This window comes from Lipotes vexillifer, unplaced genomic scaffold, assembly GCF_000442215.2.
Source record: "Lipotes vexillifer unplaced genomic scaffold, Lipotes_vexillifer_v1.1 scaffold71, whole genome shotgun sequence".
Lineage (NCBI taxonomy): Eukaryota > Metazoa > Chordata > Mammalia > Artiodactyla > Lipotidae > Lipotes > Lipotes vexillifer.
Window position 1 is genome coordinate 796,359 of NW_006793703.1, and position 12,409 is coordinate 808,767.

General features: G+C 38.2%; 1 protein-coding gene across 2 annotated transcripts in view; it reads left to right on the forward strand.

The window, feature by feature from the left end:
• Window positions 1-12,409, forward strand: part of EXOC4 (exocyst complex component 4) — an 839,136-nt gene that overhangs the window by 779,853 nt on the left and 46,874 nt on the right. The gene's annotated exons all lie outside the window — the stretch shown is intronic.

A 12,409-nucleotide genomic window follows, 5' to 3' on the forward strand; every position in this document is an offset into this window, starting at 1 on the left:
GGCGCCCAAAAAAAAAAAAAAAAAAAAAGAAACAGAAGTGATGGATGTTAATTAAACTTATTGTGATGATCATTTCACAATATATGCATATATTGAATTATTATGTTGTACATCTGAAACTAATATGTCAATTATACCTCAATTTCAAAAAAAGGAAAAAATGGAACAAATAGATGTACTTTGGTTATAGAAAAGGTAATTCTCTAAAATTCTATTGGATGTTTAACAACTCTTAAACAGGTAATTTTTCCTATTGTCTAACCTAAGTTCTTTTACTACAGAACTTTAGTAACTTTATTTTCTAATTGTAAAAGTAGTATATACTCATTGCATAAAATACGTAACATAAAATATAAAGATGAATATGTAAACAGTCATAAACTTTTAATCTAGAGACTATGATATTTGATATACTTTCTCCTGGTTTTTGTACATGTGCTGTGTGTCTAGGTGAGTTTTCTCATGGGCATGCATATCATTTCTCTTTACAAAATTGTTAATGGGTTTTTTACTCATTTAATTGCTTTTTCCTATATCAGTAATAATCTGTGAAAGCATGGTTTTTCCCACATCCATTAATATCCCTTGAAAGTATTATTTTTAACACCTGAACAGATGTTCCATGGAGTAAGTAAACCATAATTTATTTATCTACATATATGCAGATTTGTAGACATTTGGATCTTTTACATTTTCTCTCATCCTAAATAACGTGTTGAATGTATTTTTACATGAATCTGTTTCCTCATCTCTTCTATCTTTCCCAGTTGAAACCCATCCCCCCTTCTTTTTTTCATTGGGGGGAAAATGGTTACTCATCACTATTCCCACTGTTCCTTTATGTAATTGAAGGTTCTTTTTTAAATAGCATTTTCACTTTCTCTTTTCTAGGGTTGTTGATCTCAGTTTTTAGTGTTTCCTTATAATACACGTTTTCAAATACAAGAGTTAATTTTATTCTCTCTTCATATGGTATCAACACTAGCCATACCTTTTTTAAATCAGTGGACCTTTGGAGCTTTAATGAAAACTTAAGTTTTGAACAGGATGGATAATGATTATGGTGTTGGTGCTTTATTGACGATTATACCTAGGTGAATTATTCCATGAACTCCTTTATGGCGAGGAAGTCTTTTGTTTTTAATAGTCCAGAATGCTCCTACCTAATATTTAGTATTTCTGTGTTTTTTCACTTGATATTTTGATTCTTGTAGAAGTTCAAGAAAACTTGAAGTAATTCTGGAGACACTTAAGGGGATGATGAAATGTTACATTACTTTGACAATTATTAAGACATCTATGCTAGGATCTTCGTTTTGAAATCGTATAACCCAGTATCTTCACTTTTAACCTGTCTTCTCCAGTCTATCACTCCATTTGTTCCACTGCTACCCTGTTGTTCTGCTTTTCTGTCCTCCTTCCCTGTCTTTCTTTCTATTTGTGTGTGTTCATTAAATTCCCTGTTTTAGGCTAAATTTGTTGGAAAGCGTTCCTTGCTCAGATTAGGGAAACCAGGTGTGACTGATTGCTGCGTTTATTTGGTCTCTCTGATGGGGAATGATCTCATTATTGAATTAGTCTATTCATAATAACATTGACAAGGGGAAGATAAGAACATGGAGGCCTGAGGGATACAGAGAAGCATTACTAATTCTCTGAGGAATATAATTCCTAAATTCAATCATCCTTTTTTTAAATGATTTTTTTTTATTTAGCTGAAATAAGTAAATTAACAGAGCTTTTGGCAGACGGTATGGGGCCCGAACACATAGTAAAAACACTAGCATCTGAATAATGAAATGTTGACTGGGCGGTATTCAGGTTGGCATCGATGGGCCATATATCGGCAAAGCAATTATTCAGCAAAGCCATGCCTTTCACAGTTGGATCTGGGAGTGGTATCCAAGGAAGTGGGTATAAGCTGAAATGTGACCTCTTGGGAGAGGTACTGCTATTACTACTCTTAATGGATTATGAGAGGAGATAGGCTAGCTTAAGTGTATAGCATTGGATGATTCTGTCCTGATCTCAGCTCAAAAGACACATCTTTACCAGACTTGTAAGCTCCAGGAAGCCCAGATTTTTTCTGTTTCCTCGGTGCATGGACCAGAGTAAGTGCTCATTTTGTGTATTGGATGAATGACTAGGTATCAAATCAAGGCTTCTTTTTGTGGTAAAGAATTTGGATAATGACGAAGTTTAGTTTATCTTTAATGCCCTGAACGTTTTAACCAGCTGACGTGGGTCAGTTTTCTTATTGGCTTATGAGAAACAGCATCTCCCTTGCAATTCTTTCTTTGTAGAGAGAAAGTGTTACAAAAAGGAGTACTGCCTCCCTACTATTCATAGGCTCTTTCTCCTTCATTTTCTCTCGCTCTCATACATACACCATGTACATAAACACACTTGATAGCCTTATTTTTTTCTGTTCTTGTTTTTGGTAGGGACAGGTTTTATGAAATGGGCTCTATCAATTTTACTGAATGTGAAGCTACGTAAAATAAATATAACAGCGATACCAAAATAGCCAGAAATAATAGACTGTAGCAGCAGTGTGTCTCAGCATTCCTTAAGCAATGTCTAATCAAGCATAGACAGCATCTGTATTTCCAGCAAATCTCTATAGGAATGTTATCTTCTAACACAGTAATTAATCACTCGTTGTCATGTGTCAGAAAACTTATTTAACAAGAAGTTGCAAGGCTCTTGTAGTTTTTTACTTTCATAGCCTTCCTGGCCAGTGGAAAATAGAACACTCCTTCCATAATAAAGAAATGAGAGATCTGCACTGGTTCCATTTATGCTGACTCTTTTACTCAGCGGTATTGTTGAGTAGTGGTAAACCACTACTCAGTGGTATTGTTGAGTTGTCTCTTTTTTCATACACACCTTTGCTCCAGATAATCTCTAATAGGGATAAATCTTGGGTAAGCAAAGGATCAAGATAACCTATAACATGACCAGAATTGCAGAGAGACCCTGTCCCCTATGGTAATTTTCTCTGCTATGGTTTTGACCCAACCGCTGATTTTTCAGACTCAAAAAGAGGCTTTGTCCTGTAAAATCACTACAGACTAACTAGAAAGTAGAAGGCCTCTAGGAGTGTGCTCTTTAGTTGCCTTCATCAGAGATCATCTTACCCTGAGCTGTCCTGTGCTTTGAAGCAACCCAGGAGTCCAGGAGTAATGGGAGAAGTCTGAATGGGCACTCAAGTCCCCAGGGTGGATCTGGCAATCTCTATAGTTCAAGTGAAGCCATTATTGAGCAAAAAAATAAATCCCAGAGTTTTCTTCCTAGTACTTCCATCTCTTCCCCCATTCTCCCTTTTGTATCTCTCTCTCTCATTACAGTTGCCTCTCTTTTCTCCTTTCTCTCTCCTGTTGCCTCTATTATCTCTCCTTGATTTTGTGGTCCTTCTGGTTTTCTTTAGACTGGTATCTCTCATTCTTTAATCTGACACAGATAAGGAAATGAAAGCTAAGGTTCAGGAAGTGGTAAGGTTCTAACACATAAGAAAGCTTCCTCATCCTTTTATTCATTCATTCATTCAACAAATATGCATTCTCTCTAGGTCCTGCCCTTGTGGAATTTACATTATTGTGGGCAAGACAGACAAACAAATAAGTAAAATACAAAGTATGTGAGATGATGATACGTGCTATGGTGAAAAATTAGACATAAGAAGGAGAATAGAGTGTGCCAGGGTATAACGAAGGTAACCTGTGATTTTCGGGTGTTCATGGAAGACCTTAATGAGATGGTAGCATTTGAGGAAAGGCCTAAAGGAAGAGTAGGAGCAAGCCGTGTGGATATCTAGATGAGCTGACGAGGAAGGGAGCTCTAGGAGCAAAGAGCTAGAGGGAGGCACATATTAAGCATTTAAAGAACGGTAGAAAGGCCAGTATGGCTGAAGTGAATGAACAAGGAAAAGGTAAGAGATGAAGTCCGAGGTTTAATCTAAGAAGCTGAGATCTCGAAGACCATTATAATAACATTGACCTTTACTCTGAGTAAGGTGGGAAGCTGTTAGAGGGGTGGGGACAGAAGAATATGCCATAATATGACTTATATCATAAAAGAATCGCTCTGGCTGCTATGTTGAAAATAGACGATTTTCCATTTTTCCTGAAGAGGGGAGGTTACAGACAAGGGCAAAAACAGAAGGATCTGTTAGAAAACTATTGCAATAATCTGGGTGAAAGATATTGGTGATTCAGACCAAGATGGTAGGAGTGGAGAGGATGAGAAATTGTCAGATTAGGATATATTTTAAAAGTAAAGATGGGGCTTCCCTGGTGGCGCAGTGGTTGAGAGTCCACCTGCCGATGCAGGGGACACGGGTTCGTGCCCCCGTCCGGGAGGATCCCACATGCCGCGGAGCGGCTGGGCCCGTGAGCCATGGCCGCTGAGCCTGCGCATCCGGAGCCTGTGCTGCGCAACGGGAGAGGCCACAGCAGTGAGAGGCCCGCGTACCACACACAAAAAAGTAAAGATGACAGCATTTGCTGAGGGATTGAAGTGAACAAATGCCCCCAAGGTTTTTGTTCTGAGCAGTTCAAAGGATGGAATTTTCATTTATTGAAATTGAGCCAGACCATGGGAAAGGCAGGTTGAGTTGAGGGGGTGGGCTAAGAGGGCAAATACAAAGGGGCTATCAAGAGTTTGGATTTAGAAATACAAAGTTTGAGATACCTGTTAAACACCTAAATAGAGGTAAAGAAGAGAGAGCTGGATATACAAATCTAGAGCTCAGGAAAGAGGTGTAGGCTGGAAATAGGAGTTTGGGATTTGTTAGCATATAGATGGGATTTTAAAGCCATGAGACAGAGTGAGAGGTGAGATCTCAATGAGAACACAAGTAGAGGGAGAAGAAAGGCTGACCAAGAATTGGTCCTTGGGTCCTCCACTGTGTAGATGTTGGAATACTGGAGAACCAACAAAGGAACCTGAAAAGGAGCAGCCAGTTAAGTAGGAAAATAACCAGGAGAGGTTTGTGTCCCAGAAGAGAAGAAAATGTTTTAAGAGGAGAGTGTCTTCATCTGTGTCAAATGCTGCTGGTAGGTTAAATTAGCTCAGGATGGAAAATCAACCCCTAGTGGACTTGATGAGAGACCTGCATTCCTTTTTTTTTTTTTCCCCTGGATGTTAATTAGATTTATTGTGGTGATCATTTCACAATATATACAAATATTGACTCGTGTTGTACACCTGAAACGAATATAATGTTATATGTCAATTATAACCCCAATAAAAAATCACTCTCTGTATATATATATAGATATAGAGATATGTGTATATACGTAATAGAGTTTTATGTACACCCATCCATTTAGTTCTGTTTCTCTGGAGAATGCTGAAGAATACAGGCAGTCACATTTTGTATTGTTAGATTCCTCATGAGAGAAGGTTGGCCATTCCTCAATATTCCATGTTTTCCATGTTCCAGTGTTTCCTGCACTGGTTTTCCATGTAAATTTCAGAATATCTTGGTTGGAAGAAAAAAAGATATTACTCTGTGTGTGTGTGTGTGTGTGTGTGTGTGTGTGTGTGTGTGTAAACATAGGCAGTTCATATACATATACAGAGAATTTTTGCAATGTAAAGGATCTTCATTATACTTAAACTCACACTCTTTTATGTACATCTAGAATACTCCTGCCTGTTAGCTGTTTTCCTTCACTTTTGGTCAGTAATCCTTTTCTTGGCTAGTTTGCTGACGTTTTCCATCTAAGATATGCAACAAGATTGATGGCCTCAAACCTTCAGCTTCAGCTTTCCTCCTTTTGCAAGTTAGGATTGGGTTTGGGTCAACTCTGGGTCAAAAATATATTAGGTTAGTCTTTTCAGATTGTGTTTAGATCCATATATCAAGAACACACTAAAATTGAGATGGCTTCCTTGGCTGCCCTCTTAAACCATTTAACCTTTTAAGATTCTTTTTCCAGTTTTGGTTTCCTCTTTGCACTCTGCCTATACAGTTTCTGTTGAAGTGCTGCAGGAAATCATTTCTTAAAACCTCAAAGCCTTACACTTATTTCATTTTTTAAAATTTCTTTTTTACTCCAGAAAACAAAGTGCTCCAAACAGTTCTGGGGTGCTTAGGTAGTAGTATGTTAGCAAGAACACTGTGGTGGAAGTCAAACCACTCTTAAGGTGCTAGAGTCCTAGCTTGGAGCTGTGTTACTTTAGGTAAATCACTGAACTTCTCTGATGAAAATTGCACTGCCTACCTTAATGGAACTCAGGAACAGATATTGGATTTGGAAAATTAATTTGTAAGCTGTCAGTGAATATCAAAGTGTATTAAATTTTTCTTCATTTCCTAAATAAATGGTACTTGATTTGTAGTACTAACAGCCTATCTACCACTTCCCATTTTCACATTAAATCAAAATTATAATCTCTTATATCCTTGTTGTTGGATAGTGAATAGACATACTGAAACCTCTAAGCATATTTGGAGACCTGCATTTCTTTATCTGCCCTATACAACTTACCTAGTGTAGGAACAAGCTTCAAATTTGGGAAAAGCTGCTCACTCCTCAATTCCATGGTAGGGTCTGAAGCACTCAGAGCAAACAAAAATGCAATTAGAGTGATTCTAGTGTGAGGTATAAAAGACCAAATTGGCAGCCTCTCTTTTCTCATTGAATGGTTACTAAGAAAGCCCTGCTGTTCCCAGCATAGGTACATATCATCTATTTCCCATGATGTAGCAGAGTTGTGATCACTCTTAGAGGGATACTAACCAAGTGATTTTGTTTTTAATGATGGGCACTCTCTGCTTCTAGATGCCCCACCCCTCTCTAGCCCCAGTCCCTCTTCCAGCAGCTCCAGGTTAGCTTTGAAGCTGTTCTATATATGCTCACTTAACCAGTGAAGCTCTGTACCTCCCATGTATAGTGCCCATACTGTGAAGCAGGAGCATCTCCACAGAAGATACCAGAAAAATCTCACTGGTAGAGAAGGAACCATTTGGTACCTGGGGACCAAAAGAGAAAAAAAATCTTGCATGAACTGCCGCCTCTGAACATAAGTTTATATGGAGAAGTACAATACACCAATATTTGTTTAACTCAATAAGAGATTGAATCAAGAAAGTGAAAGACAGCCAACAGAGTGGGAGGAAATATTTGTATATCATATATCTGATAAGGGACTCATATCCGGAATATGTAAAGAATTCTTACAACTCAATAATACAAAAACAAATAATCTAATTAAAGACTAGATAAAGATATCTCAGTAGCAATGAGCATACCTAGTGACCCGAATCTGGTTTCTAAGTACTATTCGTCAAAAAAAGAAAGCAGGGATCTTGGGGAAAATGGCTGATTGTAGGACTGGAGCAGGAAATATACAAGATGAGCCTGGAGCATCTTGTAGTACCAGAAAGTAAGGAAATCCTAAAAACATGCACACACATAGCGCGTTGTGTCAAAGAGGCGCAGGAACCAACAGAAAGAGCTCCCAATGGCAAAGTTGGGATAATCTGAGTAAGAAAATAAATAAAGTAGTACTGAATTATAACCCAAAGTATAAAATAAATATCCATAAGTCCATACTGATATAAATGATTGAATACATTGGTAAATGAGGAAGAGACAAATCTGTACAGAGGCATTCCAAATAGATTATGTAGCTACCGTACTCTAAAGGTAGGGGAAGGACTTCCCTGGTGGCACAGTGGTTAAGAATCCGCCTGCCAGTGCAGGGGACACGGGTTCGAGCCCTGGTCCGGGAAGATCCCACATGCCGCGGAGCAACTAAGCCCGTGCACCACAACTACTGAGTTTGCGCTCTAGAGCCTGCAAGCCACAACTACTGAGCCACGTGCCACAACTACTGAGCCCGTGTGCCACAACTACTGAAGCCTGTGCGCCTAGAGCCAGTGCTCTGCAACAAGAGAAGCCACTGCAATGAGAAGCCCGTGCGCCTCAACAAAGAGTAGCCCCCACTCGCTGCAACTAGAGAAACCCCACTCACAGCAACGAAGACCGAGTGCAGCCTAAATAAATAAATAAATAAATAAAGTTATAAAAAATAAAGGTAGGGGAGCCAAACATTCCACTTCTTAAGGTAGGTTTCACGTAGTGACTTCCTTCCAGAGAGTACATATGGAAAGGGGGAGAGTAACTTTATAGTGGAGAAATCTGACACATAGTATTTCAGCCAGGCACTCAAGGTCAGCATCAACATGCATAAATCATGCATATAATAAAGAGAAAAAATATCAAATAAATTCGAATACATGGACATCCTACAAAATACCTGTCCAGTACTCCTCAAAACTGTCAAGGTTATCAAAAACAAGGAAAATCTGACCAACTATTGTAGCCAAGAGGAACCTAATAAGACATGACAACTACATGTAATGTAGTATCCGGGATAGGATTCTGAAACAGAGAAAGGATGTTAGGTAAAAACTAAGAAAATGTGAATAAACTATGGACTTTAGTTAATAATAATGTATCAATATTGGTTCATCAGTTGTGATAAATGTATCATACTAATGTAAGATGTTAATAACAGGGAATCTGGGGGTAAGTTATATGGGAAATCTCTGTTCTATCTTCTCAATTTTTCTGTAAATCTAAAACTATTGGGGAAAAATAAAATTATTAATAAAAAGAATAGGCAAAGGATTTGAATAGACATTTCTCCAAAGAAGATATATAGATGGCTAATATACACGTGAAAAGATGCTCAACATTATTTGTTACTAGGGAAATGCAAATCAAAATCAAAATAAGTTACCACATTACACCCACTAGGATTGCTATAATCAAAAAGAGGCAATAGCAAGTGTTAGAGAGGATGTGGAGAAACTGGAACATTCATACATTGCTGATAGGAGTATAAAATGGTACAGCTGCTTTGGAAAACAATTCATCAGTTCCTCAAAAAACTAAACATAGAGTTACCACATGACCCAGCAATTCTACTCCTAGACATATACCCAAGAGAAATGAAAACTTATATCTCCACAAAAATTTGTACACAGATTTTCATGGCAGCATTATTCATAAAAGCCAAAGAGTGGAAACAAGCTAGGTAACCATCAACTGATAAATAAAATTTGATAAATCCATACATACAATTGGTATCATTCGACTAAAAGCTAAAGTACTGATGTATGATACAACATGGATGAACCCTGAAAACTTTATGTTAAGTGAAAGAAGCCAGTTACAAAAGACCATATATTGTTTAACTCCATTCATATGAAATGCCCCAAATAGCCAAAGTTATAGAGATAGAAAGGAGAGTGAGTAGTGGTTACTTAGAGTAGGTGGGTTGGAAGGAAATGGGGACATGGGTACAAGGTTTCCTTTTGGGGTGATGAAAATGTTCCAAGATAGATTGTGCTGACAGTTGCACAACCTTGTAAACATACTAAAAGACATTTAATTGTGCACTTTAAATGAGTGAATTGTATGGTATGTGAATTACATCTCAATAAAGCTGGGTTTTATTTCTAGAAAAGAAAAACTAATATAATGTTATATGTCAGTTATACCTCAATTTGCAACAAGAGAAGCCACTGCAATGAGAAGCCCGTGCGCCTCAACAAAGAGTAGCCCCCACTCGCTGCAACTAGAGAAACCCCACTCACAGCAACGAAGACCGAGTGCAGCCTAAATAAATAAATAAATAAATAAAGTTATAAAAAATAAAGGTAGGGGAGCCAAACATTCCACTTCTTAAGGTAGGTTTCACGTAGTGACTTCCTTCCAGAGAGTACATATGGAAAGGGGGAGAGTAACTTTATAGTGGAGAAATCTGACACATAGTATTTCAGCCAGGCACTCAAGGTCAGCATCAACATGCATAAATCATGCATATAATAAAGAGAAAAAATATCAAATAAATTCGAATACATGGACATCCTACAAAATACCTGTCCAGTACTCCTCAAAACTGTCAAGGTTATCAAAAACAAGGAAAATCTGACCAACTATTGTAGCCAAGAGGAACCTAATAAGACATGACAACTACATGTAATGTAGTATCCGGGATAGGATTCTGAAACAGAGAAAGGATGTTAGGTAAAAACTAAGAAAATGTGAATAAACTATGGACTTTAGTTAATAATAATGTATCAATATTGGTTCATCAGTTGTGATAAATGTATCATACTAATGTAAGATGTTAATAACAGGGAATCTGGGGGTAAGTTATATGGGAAATCTCTGTTCTATCTTCTCAATTTTTCTGTAAATCTAAAACTATTGGGGAAAAATAAAATTATTAATAAAAAGAATAGGCAAAGGATTTGAATAGACATTTCTCCAAAGAAGATATATAGATGGCTAATATACACGTGAAAAGATGCTCAACATTATTTGTTACTAGGGAAATGCAAATCAAAATCAAAATAAGTTACCACATTACACCCACTAGGATTGCTATAATCAAAAAGAGGCAATAGCAAGTGTTAGAGAGGATGTGGAGAAACTGGAACATTCATACATTGCTGATAGGAGTATAAAATGGTACAGCTGCTTTGGAAAACAATTCATCAGTTCCTCAAAAAACTAAACATAGAGTTACCACATGACCCAGCAATTCTACTCCTAGACATATACCCAAGAGAAATGAAAACTTATATCTCCACAAAAATTTGTACACAGATTTTCATGGCAGCATTATTCATAAAAGCCAAAGAGTGGAAACAAGCTAGGTAACCATCAACTGATAAATAAAATTTGATAAATCCATACATACAATTGGTATCATTCGACTAAAAGCTAAAGTACTGATGTATGATACAACATGGATGAACCCTGAAAACTTTATGTTAAGTGAAAGAAGCCAGTTACAAAAGACCATATATTGTTTAACTCCATTCATATGAAATGCCCCAAATAGCCAAAGTTATAGAGATAGAAAGGAGAGTGAGTAGTGGTTACTTAGAGTAGGTGGGTTGGAAGGAAATGGGGACATGGGTACAAGGTTTCCTTTTGGGGTGATGAAAATGTTCCAAGATAGATTGTGCTGACAGTTGCACAACCTTGTAAACATACTAAAAGACATTTAATTGTGCACTTTAAATGAGTGAATTGTATGGTATGTGAATTACATCTCAATAAAGCTGGGTTTTATTTCTAGAAAAGAAAAACTAATATAATGTTATATGTCAGTTATACCTCAATTTTTTTTAAAGGTTGAGCTTTAAAGCTTTGAAAGTCCTAAATGTTAAGTCATAGGAAATAAGTAGCCCAAGTTTTTTACTCACATTAGTAGGGAACTTTGTAAATGAAATAGCTAACGCTTTTTTTGAGTTCCCCTAACCTATCTGGAGAGAGAGGAGATGGAGGCAGAATTAATTTTTGGAGGCGGTGATACTTAATACTAATCTGAAATGAAATTATCCAGGGTAGGGAGAGAGCCATTTGGAACAGAAAGGGCGGTTAGAGTGACTGGAGCAGATGCTCAAGGAAGGGAGTGATAAAATATGAGACCTGAGGAGAAGTCAGAACGAGCTCAGGATAAGCCCCACCCTATCAGAGGCTTTCTCTCTACAGTTTCAAATCATGTCTTCTCCCACCAGCACTCCCTATGTTCCTTACCCTATTTATGTTTCAGCACGTATCACCATCTAACATATTTTATATTTACTTGTTTATTTGTTCCTCGTCTGTCTGTGAGCTCCAGAAAGCAAGGACTCTTGTTCACTTCTGTAGCCCGGGGCTAAGAACAATCCCTGGCGTGTAGTAGGCATTCAATAAATATTTGTGGAGTGATAACTTGATTCTGTTGGCGACCTAAAGGGCTTTAAGCAGAAGAGTGAGATGGTCAGATTTGTATTCTAAGAAAATTATTTCAGTAGCTGTATAGGAAATGGACTTGAGGGCAATAAAGCTGGAGGCCTTGCTGACCAATTGGGAGGTGATTGTAAAGAGAGAGGTGTGTAGGGCCTGAACCAGATCAGTCCTGGTGGGGATGGAGGAGACAGGTTTGAGACGTATGAACGAGCTAAAATGTGCAGGATTTAAAGAGCGATTGAATGGTGAAGATAAAGAAAAATGAGTCAGGGATGACCCTCCACTCTCTGACATGGCTATCTAGCTGGGTCCCAGTACCATCAAATAAGATACGCCTACAGGAAGAGGGAGGAATAGGCTTTGTGGAAGGAAGATCATTGTGGACGTGCCAAGCGTAAGATGCCTGCGAGATTTCCGAGTGCAGGCGGCTCATGTGCAACCGGATGTGTAAAGCTAGAAGCTTGGAGGAGAGTGAAGGACGGGAGGGGCCTGGATTGAACAGTTTGGGGAATCATCAGCATATGGGGCTTTTGTTTAAAACTATTAGAGGAGGGCTTCCCCGGTGGCGCAGTGGTTGCGAGTCCGCCTGCCGACGCGGGGGACGCGGGTTCGTGCCCCGGTCCGGGAGGATCCCACGTGCC